General features: G+C 48.7%; 1 protein-coding gene across 16 annotated transcripts in view; it reads right to left on the bottom strand.

Moving 5' to 3' along the window:
* Positions 1–12,666, bottom strand: part of LOC139049833 (uncharacterized) — a 349,117-nt gene that overhangs the window by 292,042 nt on the left and 44,409 nt on the right. The window contains exon 6 of one of the 16 annotated variants that reach the window (XR_011508598.1): positions 3,784–3,872. The exons of the other annotated variants lie outside the window; for them this stretch is intronic. The gene's annotated coding sequence lies outside the window, so the exon portion shown is untranslated. Of the gene's footprint in view, positions 1–3,783; positions 3,873–12,666 lie in introns of those variants that run through there. 16 annotated transcript variants of the gene reach the window in all.

The following is a 12,666-nucleotide window of genomic DNA, read 5'->3' as shown; positions in this document are numbered from 1 at the left end:
GCGAGAGCACGCGCAAGCGACAGTTCATCAATGCACGCACGTGCTCTCGCGCGAGAGCTTTGGCGGCGTACCATGGCCTCCGAGACTTACCCACGCGCGCCTTTGCGCGCCGCGGTGTATCTCGGAGGCCACGGGCGTACGAAGGCCTAGAAGCTGCGGTCGGCGGTGGCGCCTGCGTCGCGTTTCTCCTAAAGTCCCTTGATGATTTGAAAGTAGCGACACTCTTTGAACTCTGCCGCCGCCGCGCGACCTCCTCGCCTCCTCCTCGCCCCTTGTGCGTTCCCCCCGCGGTAACCAATTTTTCCCCCGTTTTTCTGCACGACGATTGGTCTCCCTGCCGTTGCCCTTGGAAACGCGCGGATCTTGAGTTTTGCTTGTGTTTTTCTTTTTCGTTCGCGCCATTTTCCTCCTCGGCACGGCTGGCTCGGCGCTTTAGTTCGGCGTAGCGAACGTTGTACGCCGTGTTTCCTGCTATATGTGCTAGCGCTATGCCGGGCTGTTGCGCATATAACTGCAGCAAGAAGCCTGAAGATGGTTATGCGGTTTTTATGATACCACAAGGAAAGCGTGACGGCTTGCGCAGGAAGTAGTGGCTGCATGACAATGGCCGAAAGAACTTTGTTCCGACAAAGAACAGCGTTGTTTGCGAGCTGAGGCGTCTTTCTTATAGCTCGTAGCAAAGCATCCCGTAATGCTGCATTTTTTTTCATTCTTCCGCTCACCACGCCCACCACGCTCATAAACGCTCACCAGCGTTTTTGTTGCGGTTGTCCTCAGTATGCTTAATATTCCCCTCACACGTCGCGAACTGTTGTTATTCAGTCGGAAGTGCAGCCTTATAGATTGTGCTTGGCGCCCTGAAAAAATTAGTGGCAAGTATACCCGTGTTATTGCAGGTGATGAGCGTTAGCTAGTCAACATTGAGTTTTTTTTAAGTTTTAAGGCGAAAGCCTTCAGATCTCTGTTTCAAGGTCGCCTTGTAAACTGTAAGTATCACGTGACCCAAGGAAGGCCAGAGGTGACCCAAATCATGTCCGCGCCTGCATAAGAGAATGATTACCCAAGGTAATTAATGAATCATTAGTGATTGACATAAAATGGATTAGGGAGGATTAATGATTAGCGTGTATTAAAGAAGATTAAGGTGTATTAGAGTGCCTTAAGAAGGATTAAGATGCATGAATAAGGATTAAGGTGGGTGGAGGAGGATTAAGGCCGATTAATGTGGATTAAGGTGAATTATGGTTGCTAAAGGAGAATTAAGACCGATTAAGGTGGATTAGGGACCATAGAGCTGGATTAGGTTTGATAGAGGTGGATTAGGGTGTATTAAGATAGATTGGGACTATTAAGCAGGATTAAGGTGGATTATGGAGGATTAAGACGGTATATAATGGATCGCGGTTGATAAAGGAGGATTAAGAACGTATATGGTAGGTAAGGTGCATTAGGGGCGATGTAGATTGATTAGGTTGTATTAAGGTGGATTGGGAGTATTAAGCTGGATTAAGGTGGATGAAGGAGCATTAAGGTGGATTAGGGTGGACTAAGGTGAATAAGGGTTCATTGAGTATTAAGCCCGATTAGTCAACCATAATCCCCCTAATGCACATTAATCCACCGAATCCACATTAATCGACCTTAATCCACCATAATCCACGAGAGTCCGCCTTAATGAACCCTAATCCAACGTCATCGACCTTAATCTGCTCTAACTCTCCTTAATGCACTTTAATCCTCCTTAACCAACGGTACTGCTTCCTCATCCACTTTAATCCACCCTAATCCGCTATAATCGTCCTTAATTCACCTTAATCCACATTCATCTACTTTAGTCCACCCTTATCCTTCTTCATTCACTTTAATTCACTTTAGCCCACCATAATCCTCCTTAATGCACCTTAATCCTTCCTAATCCATCCTCATCCTTCTTCATGCACTTTAATCCACCCTAATCCACTATAATCGTCCTTAATGCACCTCAACACATCTTCATCCACCCTAACCCACCTTCATCGAACTTAATCCAACCTTGTCCTCCTTTATGCACCTTGATCCACTTTCATGAACTTTAATCCACCTTAACTCTTCTTAATACACCCGAATTCATCTTAATCCAATCCTAATCAATCATTACTTTGCTTATCATTAATCATCTCCTATGCGTGGCTGCACATGCTTTGGTTCGCTTCCCGCCTTCCTTCGGTCACGTGATATTTTCTGTAGCCCACAACGGGACCTTGATACAGAGGTCTAAGGCTTTCGCTTAATAAGCCACACACAAAGGGATGTGTCACAAGCAATACTATATCAGACGCACGAAATAAAGCATCTCATCATGCGGCAGAAAAATTGTCTGGAGTATAGAACTCGCCTCAAAAGCTCCTTTTACATCGGTATACCCCGTTCATACGGCTTTAGCAAAAAACCAACCTCGTCATAAATGTTGCCTCTAGCATTATCGATGCTGCTGTTAGCATTTCTCAAAATTTTCAACCCCACTGGGGCGCGCAACTGGCCCAAAATAACACGCCTCCATAGAATCCTGCGGCCCGTCCGCGGTAGCCAGGGAGGAATAGCGTGCCGTGCGCAGCCGGCGGGCGAGGAGAATCGAGGAGGAAAGCGCCGTGAGGAGGAGAGTGTCGCTACTTTCAAACATCAAGGGGCTTTAGTTTCTCCGCCACCTGCGGGAACGCATGGCGCGTTCGTCGCCGCTGCACTGAACTCGGCGCCTCGTACACTCTTAAAACTGTTGCACCCTTTGGGGTGTATATTTGTCCCACAACAATAATCGTCATCTGCCTTGTTTGCGTTTCCTTTCCTGAAAACTCGGCGCTCGCTACTTTCCTGTCGAGAATGCTGCGTCACACTGATAACGCGCATGCCGTTCGTGACTGGGAAGTACCGGGCCCGCAGCGTTAAAGGAAGGAAACCCGGGCAACACGGATGACGATTATCGTTGTGGGACAACATACGCCCCAAAGGGCGTAAATTTTTCTAATACTGTATCGAGATGCGCCGTGAATATCGACTGCCCGATCCACCAATTAGGCTTCGCTTCACGCCGATTCCCACAGTTCTGGAGAAAGAACATCCACAGCTCGAGTTTTTCTTTCTTCATAACCTCCTTGTTTCAGACACCGGTAAAGCTTCCTGCCCATTCGCGTAGGTGCTAACAAGGTTGAGACATATGACACCCCGAGCGCGGGAAGCGGGCGCCCAGCCGTCTTCTGCACGTGCAACTCTCTCGTAGTTGCGTCGCGACCTCGCCTCCCCCCCCCCCCCAAACTTTCACTCCGCGTCTCTCTCTCGAGAGAGAATCGAGCCCAAGGTCAGAACGAAGGGCGGCGATCCACGCGTGCGCCGCGCGCGGGCAAATCGTGGCCCCGCATGCATGCGGGAGAGCTACGCTGCATCAAATCAACCGCAACGTTTCTTATAGATTCGCTCGTCCAGGGGCGCGCAGATTGCGACCTCCGGCACGCGACAGAAACAAAAGGAGAAGCAGCGCAAAGCGAGAAACGAGAATACAAGAAAATGAAAGAAGCAGAGCGAGAAGTCAATCTCGGGGTGTGTATATAGGCGATATCCAGATGAGAGCCGCCTCGTCGTGGTCGTCGTCGTCCATTATTTATGCCATTGCTCGAGGTGGCGGCTCGTCGTCGTCTGCACGGTAGTTGCCGCATTCGACGATGCGCGTCGCGCCCCAACGATCTGGGTCAAAGTCGACGACGTCTTCGCGCATATTCGCGTGTCAGTGAGTCGCCCGGATCATCTCCGTACGGTTTGTACTCCACTGCGAGTGAAATGTGGCGAGAGAAATGTGTCGTTTCGAGTTTGACTCTTGCAGTTCGACGGAGGAGAACACGCACCTGCATACCAGAAATAATACAATAAATAATGACTGCATTAAAGCTAAGCTTTCCTTGGCTAAAGTGAGGTTTATAGCGCGTGAAAAAAGACAAGGACGAAAGTGAGACGTGACACACACAGGCGCTAACTTGCAACAATCTTTATTTCGACCAAGGGACCCATACATATATACAGCTTTTTCGCGTACATCATACAAGCGCAAGTTAGCGCCTGTGTGTGTCACGTCTCACTTTCGTCCTTGTCTGTTTAACTCACTATAAGCCTCACGATGTCTTGCCAACAAGCCCAAATCGCTGCTTTACAAACCTTGGCTATTGTTTCCCGTGTTTGGCGCGGCTTCTTACTGAGTCGGTCGCTATCTCGGCAGATATGTTTGTGCATATCAGGGGTGTAGCCGGGGGGAGGGGAACGGGGAGGAGGCCTTATGGGGCTTCAGCCCCTCCCACCAGAAATGTTTTCGTGCTGTCATGCACTGCCGACCAAGACAAACCCTGGCGCCGCAAATCACTCTGGATTTTGTCGAGAATGACTTTTTCGCGCTCGAAAAGACACTTAAACGCGAACATTGCGAACTCGGGCTGGACTTCGCGGCAAGGTCCATGCACCCGGAGTCGCATAACGCAAGGAGCCCCCATCCGAGCCCGAAGCTGCAAAGGCGTTTTGATGTCGAGCGGGCTCGTCGCGGCATTTCGCGGATTGTACGGAGCGCATGGATTTCAATGCCGAATCTTTATGGGTATAAATTCCCATCAACCTTTCATGCGAATTGTGCATTGACATTTCCACAGTCGTGCATTAGATTTTCAATTCCGGAACTTTGTGGGTTAAATGTTGTTATAAACATTTGACGCCAAAAGTGCACTGACTTTTCTGAAGTCGTAGACCGGACCATACAAGAGACGCCCAATCAACACGCTATCAGACAAGTTCACAAAGCACGCAGCGAGGTCCGATGGGATGAAGCATTGTGGCGTTTAATTGTGCCGTCATGTCACAGAAAAGAATATCGGCATTTTAACGCGGCAGCGTTAAGGAGCCAAAGTCGCAGAATATCCGGCGTCTGCGTCCCGCGTCAGACGTCGCTCCGACAAATATATTTTTCGAACCACTTATACCCAGGTCTTCGATGTGACGCAAGGGATTGACCGAACTAATTGAGTTTCTCAAGTTAAAATACGTAGAAATATCGTAAACTACGACTTGCACTCAACCTACAACTATGATAGCTCTCAGACTGCAATTTGACTTTACGAGAAAACATACCTTCCTTTTCACGAGATAATATCTCACTATCGGCTTAGCAGAAGGGTCTATCCTCTTCCTCACCCGAAGTTAGACAGGTCTGAGTCAGTTTTACTTAGAATGCTCCAGACGGGCTCATTCCCTTCGCTGGGCTTTCTCAGCCGTATCTACACAGACGTCGATTCGAGCTGTCCGGACTGTAATGAGATCTATTGTTCCTTAGCGCACATGCTCTGGCAATGCCCCGCGTTACCTAACGGCCCTCTCTCCAGCGAAGCCGACTGGGAAGAGGCACTCCGGAGCCCATCGCTCCAGACACAACTAGAGGCAATCCAGAGGGCCCGAGAAAGGGCGGAACATCACGGTGTTCCTGCCCCGACTTGGACGCGGCCAGCGGCTTCCGCGGGTCCCCGATAGGGGCCTCCACTGAAGCTCCTCAGGATCAAATAAAGTTCCTTGTCTGTCTGTCTGTCTGTCTGTCTGTCTGTCTGTCTGTCTGTCTGCTGTGCGATAAGTCAAAGAAACCCCTTCACACATAATCCGGCCGCGGCGTTTGCCATTTCGAGCGCACCGGCGCGACGGGTGTCTTGGAGGCCACGGAGTGGCGCGCCCACGCAATAGGCCGTGATTCCACCACAAAGCCCGCCTCCGTGCATAGCACTCGGGGCAAGCATTTCCCGGTAAACATAACGGTTACACACGCTCCAGTTGCCGGGAAGCTTAAGCGTCCTCGAAATTTTTTTTCACCTGCGCCAAAGCATCCATGTCAAGACACTAAAGCCAGCAAAGGTAACTACGTTCTTATTTATTTTCTCTTTCAGTCTTATTCGTGAGGACGCATTGAACCTGTTCAATTTTGTTGTTCTCGCTATCCAGATACAACGGCTAAGCAGGCGAACCAAAGCCCTTCCTCACCCAGGCCTAGACAGGAGGCAAGCACGCGACTGGCGCCGCCTGCAAACAAACACTTTCCCACATTTATACAGGCTACACAAAATGTACCCAGACAAATACAGCAACACTTGCCCGTGGTGCGAAGGAACACCGACATTGGAACGCATAACATTCCAGTGCGCGTCACGTCCGGCGGCTGCCACCTCGCCGCTGCTAGACAACACTCTACCTAACTGGTCGTGGGAGGCGCGACTCGCGGAAGTGGAATTGGGAAGCCAACTGGCGACCCTTGACCAGGCCCGGCGAGCCGCTGTAACCAGTGGGGCCCTGGAGGAGGGGCTTCACCCACCATAACCAAACAGTCTCTGTTACAATAAACGTTTACTCTCTCTCTCGCTATCCAGAGGCTGCCAGAGCCAGCCAGAGCGCATTCGTTTTTCTCGCGTTTCCCCGACCACCGCGTGGCGCACTTCGGTGCGCGTTCGTTTTTCGAAGGCCGAGTGGATTTTATAGCCTCGCAGAGCTTTTGACGCTTTCTGGGTAGCCGACGAGAAAAAGAAATATTGGTCGCTCACCGCAATCACTGTGGGAGCTCGACAGATTGCAAGACGTTCGCTTGAGCGTAACCTCTCCCGAAAGTCTTGTCTCGCCAGTGTAGGAGTATACGCAGGGTTCTCTGTGAACCAAGCGTCTCACGTTTTCTTTCGATATTCCTTCGGTAACCGCATTAGGTGCCCAAAGGAGGCATTCGAGTGTGGCGTTTGCGTTTGTTCCACTTCGGTGCCCCGCCCCACAAAAGAAATAAAGACATTGTCGCAGCGCGCCAAATTGTCACATGGTGAAAGCCCGATTTTGTTACTTCCTTTGCGGAAAGTAATGGGCCACGGGACGCTTCAGTTGCCGGATACTCTTATTATATTATTGCTACAGCAACTACATGGACACTCCAGGCCTGCCATCCCCGTCATGTTCCGAATAACGTCCAAGGGCAACAACATTGCGACCGCGCGCCGCATGCTGTATGTCCGAGTGAGGGAAGGGAGAGGGTATGAATGAGCCGACGATGACGGCTCAGTTTTGCGTTCGCAACGGAGGAAAGCGGAGATGAAGCGCGCCGCCTTCCATCGCGGGCTATACATCAGGGGGAGTCGAGGGAGGGGGTACGTGGGCCCTATAGGATTCTGTGATCTGTGATTGCGTAACATGTTTAACATATTTTGGCATGTTGCCTTGTTTGACGCATTATACAGTGGAGCTGTTTCAAGCTCCCTGGCTTTCTCTTGACGTGCGCAGCTTCGCCGAGCTGGGGGAGAGAGCTGAGAGTGAAAGCAGAGTATAAAAACAGCATCGCAACGCGGCGAGGGAGCATGGACGTTCTTCCCCGGGGGCAGCTAGGGTGCCTCGATGTCCTCGCCCGCCGCTGCGTGGAGTGGATACAACCGCGGCGTCTACTACGGCGTTGACCACGCCAGTCACGGACGCCGTAGGGTCGCTTTGCCGGCGCTCGTGTCTTGTGTGCGGTTTGTCACTACCTTAGTGGCCTTCGCCCAGCACCACTGGTCTCTGGTGTTTGCGATAGCAGAGCCGCGCAGATTTTTTTCTTAGATAAGTAGATTTATTGGAGACTTATACGTATATTTAAATATCTGGTTGCGAGGCTTTGTGTATACGTGCAGCGAACATTGTTTCCAGTTACACTTTTTTTTACTTTTATCAAGCTGTACCTTCGCATGTGTACATTCCATTGTATCTTGTACACGTGCATTTTGCAGAACTACGGCTTTTTATATGTGCCTTCTGTTGCCAATATAATTTCCGTGCAATTACTCATAATACACGAACGGTGACAGCTGCTCCTCAGCAATACATTAGAACAAAAGACAGCGTCATTGAGATTTTTCCCTGGCCGTTGCATATGTACAAAAATGTAAACAAGGTTCTGGAGTTACAAAGTTTCATTAAAATATGTCCTCAACTTGTTCGTTTGACGGCCTTTACATTTTTCACGTCAACGGCATGCACTGTTTTGCTGGTTTTAAACTGATATAGTTCTTAAGTTTGTGTGATAGTGTCTTATTAAATAAAAAAAACATGGAAGCGTTGATATCAGTTATTTTGGGCACAATTTTTGGGGCATACGAGTATATTTTATGAAAAAATACATATTTTACTTGTTTTGGCAGTGCGTAGCCTTCAAGGATTGCTTTGCATCATCTGTGTCAATGGCGGTGAAGTTATTATTCATGTATTTGATCCCTCGACAAATTCTGAGAAGGCCGAGCTGCAACATGAGACTCCCCCCCCCCCCCCCCGGACGAAATTCTGTGTAACAAAAACTTTAAAAAAGACAAGCTTCCAGCATAAAACCTGAACATATGTCAGCTTACAGGCATCAATAAAACCCATCGATCTGGTAATTATTGCTGAATCAGCGAATATCGCTGAATATCGCCAATCAACGTGCGCCACAGCTAGGGTGTGTGCCCGTTCTTGGCGAATCCTCTAAAACCGGTATGTCACACTGTGACACAAGATATACACATCCCTAAATATTGCTTGTTATCATACACATCCCTAAATATTGCTTGTTATACACCTGTTATCACGATTCTTCCCTCAACAAGCATATACGTCGCCTTCGTCCTTGTGACGTCACTGCGTGTTGCCTATGCGTCCGCCCGCTTTGTAGTTTACATTTCGGATAGCTTATGAACGATGCAGGGCATAAGCAGAAAAAAAACATAGTAAATTTGTTACCTTTGTGAGTGATAAACAAAAATATCTCATGAGATGACTCGTTGCACTGGATGAAAGAAAACAAAGTTGCATGCATCACCGTCAGTTGTAGAGCACCTAGTCAGCCGCTTTACATCCAGCCTGTGCCCTGGATCTGTTTTTTTTTAATTATTATTATTCAATAGCCAAGGAACTCTTAGTATCTTGTAACACCTCAAAAATATTTTCCTATATGAACGTTTTTCTACCAACCACTTTCAGAGTCGGGTTCCCAGAGTGTGTAGCATGCGCCGCCAATTCACGACGCAGAAGGCGGTCACGCGGAAACAGAACCTCGTGGCAATTCGGCACTTGGGCCACCCTGCTCCGTCGTCTCTTATGCTGCTACATCGGAATGACCAATTACTAGCAGCATAGCAGACACGCTCATTTCACATGTGTAATCCAGACCACTACTCTTTAAGTGGCGAAGGATTCCCTAGTTTCGTGCGTCTGCGATGAAGGAAGCTACGCAGAATGTCGAACTAGTCCTTGCAAGACTACTATAGATACCTATCACTACCGATAACTATCGCTTTTGACGACAGTGCAGCTCTTGAAGTACACAGGCCTGAATGGCCGTTTATTTTTAGTCTTGTGCATTGTCCTGCGCGCGCGCTGTGTAACCTCTCCTTTTCCTTTTTCCTTTCTATTCCCCCTTTGCCCCCGAGCGTGGGATAGCAAACGGGACTCTCGTCAGGTTGACCTGTCTGCCTTTCCTATCCTCACCCTCTCACTCTTTGCGAAGGTTCCGCTTTCATGAAAGGATACGTTTAGCGGGACGTTTCACAATGAAGACAACTCTCTGACATGATCGCGTTTCTCACCGAAAGTATACTGTCCACCCAAGCGGATAGATTACTTGAATGAGTCTACTGACGCAGAAAATGAAACACAATAACGCAGCATACACGCTAACACTATAGTACCAATGTAGGGTTGGCGAGTAAGGATTCAATCTACATGCTGTACTTAGACTACGCTCAGAGGGAAATAATGAATCTAAACAATGAATCTTACCCGTAATGCAAGCTCATATTTATAGTCCGGTGAAGTTGCAGTCGACGATACGGGCGGCGCCATGTTCCTTTGTCTAAATCTCTCACCTAAACGGCTACAACCGACTTAGCTAGCTTCATCGTCAAACTTCTGCAGCTGAAGACCGTGCACACGAAGTTCACATTTTATTTTCAGCCCTCTGACAGTTACTTCATTGTTCCAAAGAACTGCAGTTAATTAGCCCCCTTCTCCGACCGCCCATTCTTAATATTTTTCTTTACGCCGCAGCTAGAATGTCGATCGAAACATGAAAACACAATCAGCATCAGTCGACAGATCATTAGCTCACACACGTTCATCCCAAAACAGAAAACACATGTTTTTCTGTGAGGCTTCGCGCCATCTAACAGTGTTATTTAGGAAAAGAGAAAACGGCAAGTCAAGGCGAGAAGCTCAAGCTTTTCTCCAAAGCGCCTGGCACGATCGAGTCCTAGTACGTGCTTTAGCTTAGTCATTCTTGAAAAGGTTTTCAATCACCTCACGCACAATAACGCTGTAAAGCAGAAGTGTATTACGGCACGTCGTCTGCTCTTGTGCCAAAGAGGCCGCTTCACTTACGGTTCGTCTGCAAAGCGCCTTCTTCCATCATTTCCCTTTCTGCTCCAAGGCTACCGACATCGAAAGTGCTCTCCCGGTCTATTTTTGGAAAGGCCCTTTGTGCGCCTATAATCGCCGTCGCAACTAGCCCCACCCCTTTCTCTCTTTCTGCACATTTCCGCGTATCCCTGATGGCGCGAAAGGAAGAAGGAAGGAGAATCGAAGACGCAAAAGATGAGCCAAAGCACCGAGCCCCAGCAAAAGCCAAAGCCCGAGGCGCAGCCCTATAAGCAAGCGACGACATCACAAACGGAGGCCGGCACGCAATCTGGGTCAAGGACCGCGCTTCTTTGAGCATAGCCGGCTAGAGAGAGTGGGGGGGAAAGGAGCCGCGTGCAGGCAATCTCTGATCCCCCTCGACTCGCTTCCCTTATGTCGCGTGCGCTTTTGTGGCCATTACTGCGATTTCCTTTTATCGTTACACTCCCCGCTCTCTCTCTCTTCGCTTGCTGCCCCCGTAGCAGACGATAAGCGGATCGAAGTCGTCTGCTCTAAAGCGGCGGCGGCGTCCTCCCGCGTCGTCAGTCTCGAAAGGGCCGGTGGCTCCATCGCGTGCCGCGAAAGTAAGCTCAAAGCAGACGACCCAACCACTACGGGTTTCATCAGTTGGAGGCCCGCTGCGACAAGCTTCGCGGTGCATCGATCTGTTGTGGTGCATAGAGCTCCACCTACACATAGAGCTGCGCCTACACAGACGCTGCAGACGTACACATTCGCTCGGGGATGCTAAGTTTAGAAGCATCAGGTGTTTGTTTTGGTGACAATTACGAAGCGCGCTGAAATATTCACCGGAGTAAGTGTTTTCTGATATATATATATATATTTTGCTTTTCCTGTTTCACGTCGAAAACCTGCCTTTCACCATAATACAAAAATATGTTTAGCAGTACGTAAACAAACTTCTTTCGTGCAGGAAGTCTAATCGGGAATAGTAAAAAGGTCCACGAATCCAGTGTTCCGGTTGGCTGAACGAATTTACTGGTTACTTTGTGGGCAAAGCTTGACATCAGCCTAGCCAACAGTAACTCTTCGATGAAAAATTACACGGGACGGTGTGAGCGTATGAATGCCGAAATAAGGAAAAAAAAAGGCGATGAAAGGTTTGATTTCTGGCCGATTAATAAACTAGCCAGAATCCAAAAACGTCCGTGTATTTAGATTAAGGTGTACGCCAAAAATCCCAGTGGTTCAACATTAATCCGGCCCGCACTAGCGCGTAGCGGGCCACTACGTGCTACTGCACGTTATGATGGACCTCAATAAAGTTTTTTCCATCTATCCATCCATCCTCTGTTCCAGCATGTCACATTGACCCAGCGTTTATTGGGCAAGCTAACTTCATGAATCAATCAATCAAACAACCAGTAAGTACCAACGAGTAATATCTAGACTTTGAAACGATTCTTTTAAATAATGTGATATTCTTGTAAATGCCAAAAGGAACTCGCGAATGGAACCTTTAACTACGGGCTAGTCCTTGACAAATTATCGACTCAGGGAGTGCTTGCTCAGCAGTTTCTATATTTCTCGGCTGTCTATTTCGGTAATGTTATTAAGCGATCCATGCATTCGGCTGGAAAAAGAAAGAATAGCGAGAGGTGCGCAGACAGGAATGATTTCCTTGCCCCACCAGCGCATTCTCCCGTTGCATGCACACAATCGGCACAGTCGATTAAACGGGTCTGAAAATCAACCTGCCTGGAGAATATGACGTTATGTTTTCCCTTAAGGTGCAAATAACATAACAGTATAGAGTGAGGCTAATATAAAAACTGCTTGATCTACTGATATTAAACAAAACACACACAAAAATTGGGAAGACTAGCCAAGTGTACGGTTTTATAGGTCTGCATGTGCAAGCGTCGACACGATTTCGAATGCGTCTGCACGCACGTGTCAGAGGCCTGTAAAGCACGCTTCTCCACAATGAGTGAGCATGAGAGGAGAAGCCCTAATCTGCGATTTCTTTCGTTTTACCATAGCCCGCTGGCTGCTTATTGAGGGACTAAAGCTTTACTTGGTGGCTATGGCACTGCGCGGCTGAGGACGAGGTCGCCAGTTCGACTCCTGCCCGCGGGGGCCGCACTCCAAAAGAGGTGGAAATCAAAAACGCCCGTGTACCACACTCTGGGTGTACGTTAAGGAATTTCCCAAGTGGTAAAAATTATTCCGGAGTTCTCCACTATGGCATCACTCAGAGCCCCACTGTTGCTTTTGGACGTTGCA

Source organism: Dermacentor albipictus, chromosome 9 (genome assembly GCF_038994185.2).
Source record: "Dermacentor albipictus isolate Rhodes 1998 colony chromosome 9, USDA_Dalb.pri_finalv2, whole genome shotgun sequence".
Taxonomy (NCBI): domain Eukaryota; kingdom Metazoa; phylum Arthropoda; class Arachnida; order Ixodida; family Ixodidae; genus Dermacentor; species Dermacentor albipictus.
Note: the sequence above shows the minus strand (reverse complement) of the source record. Positions and strands in the feature narration are given on the sequence as shown.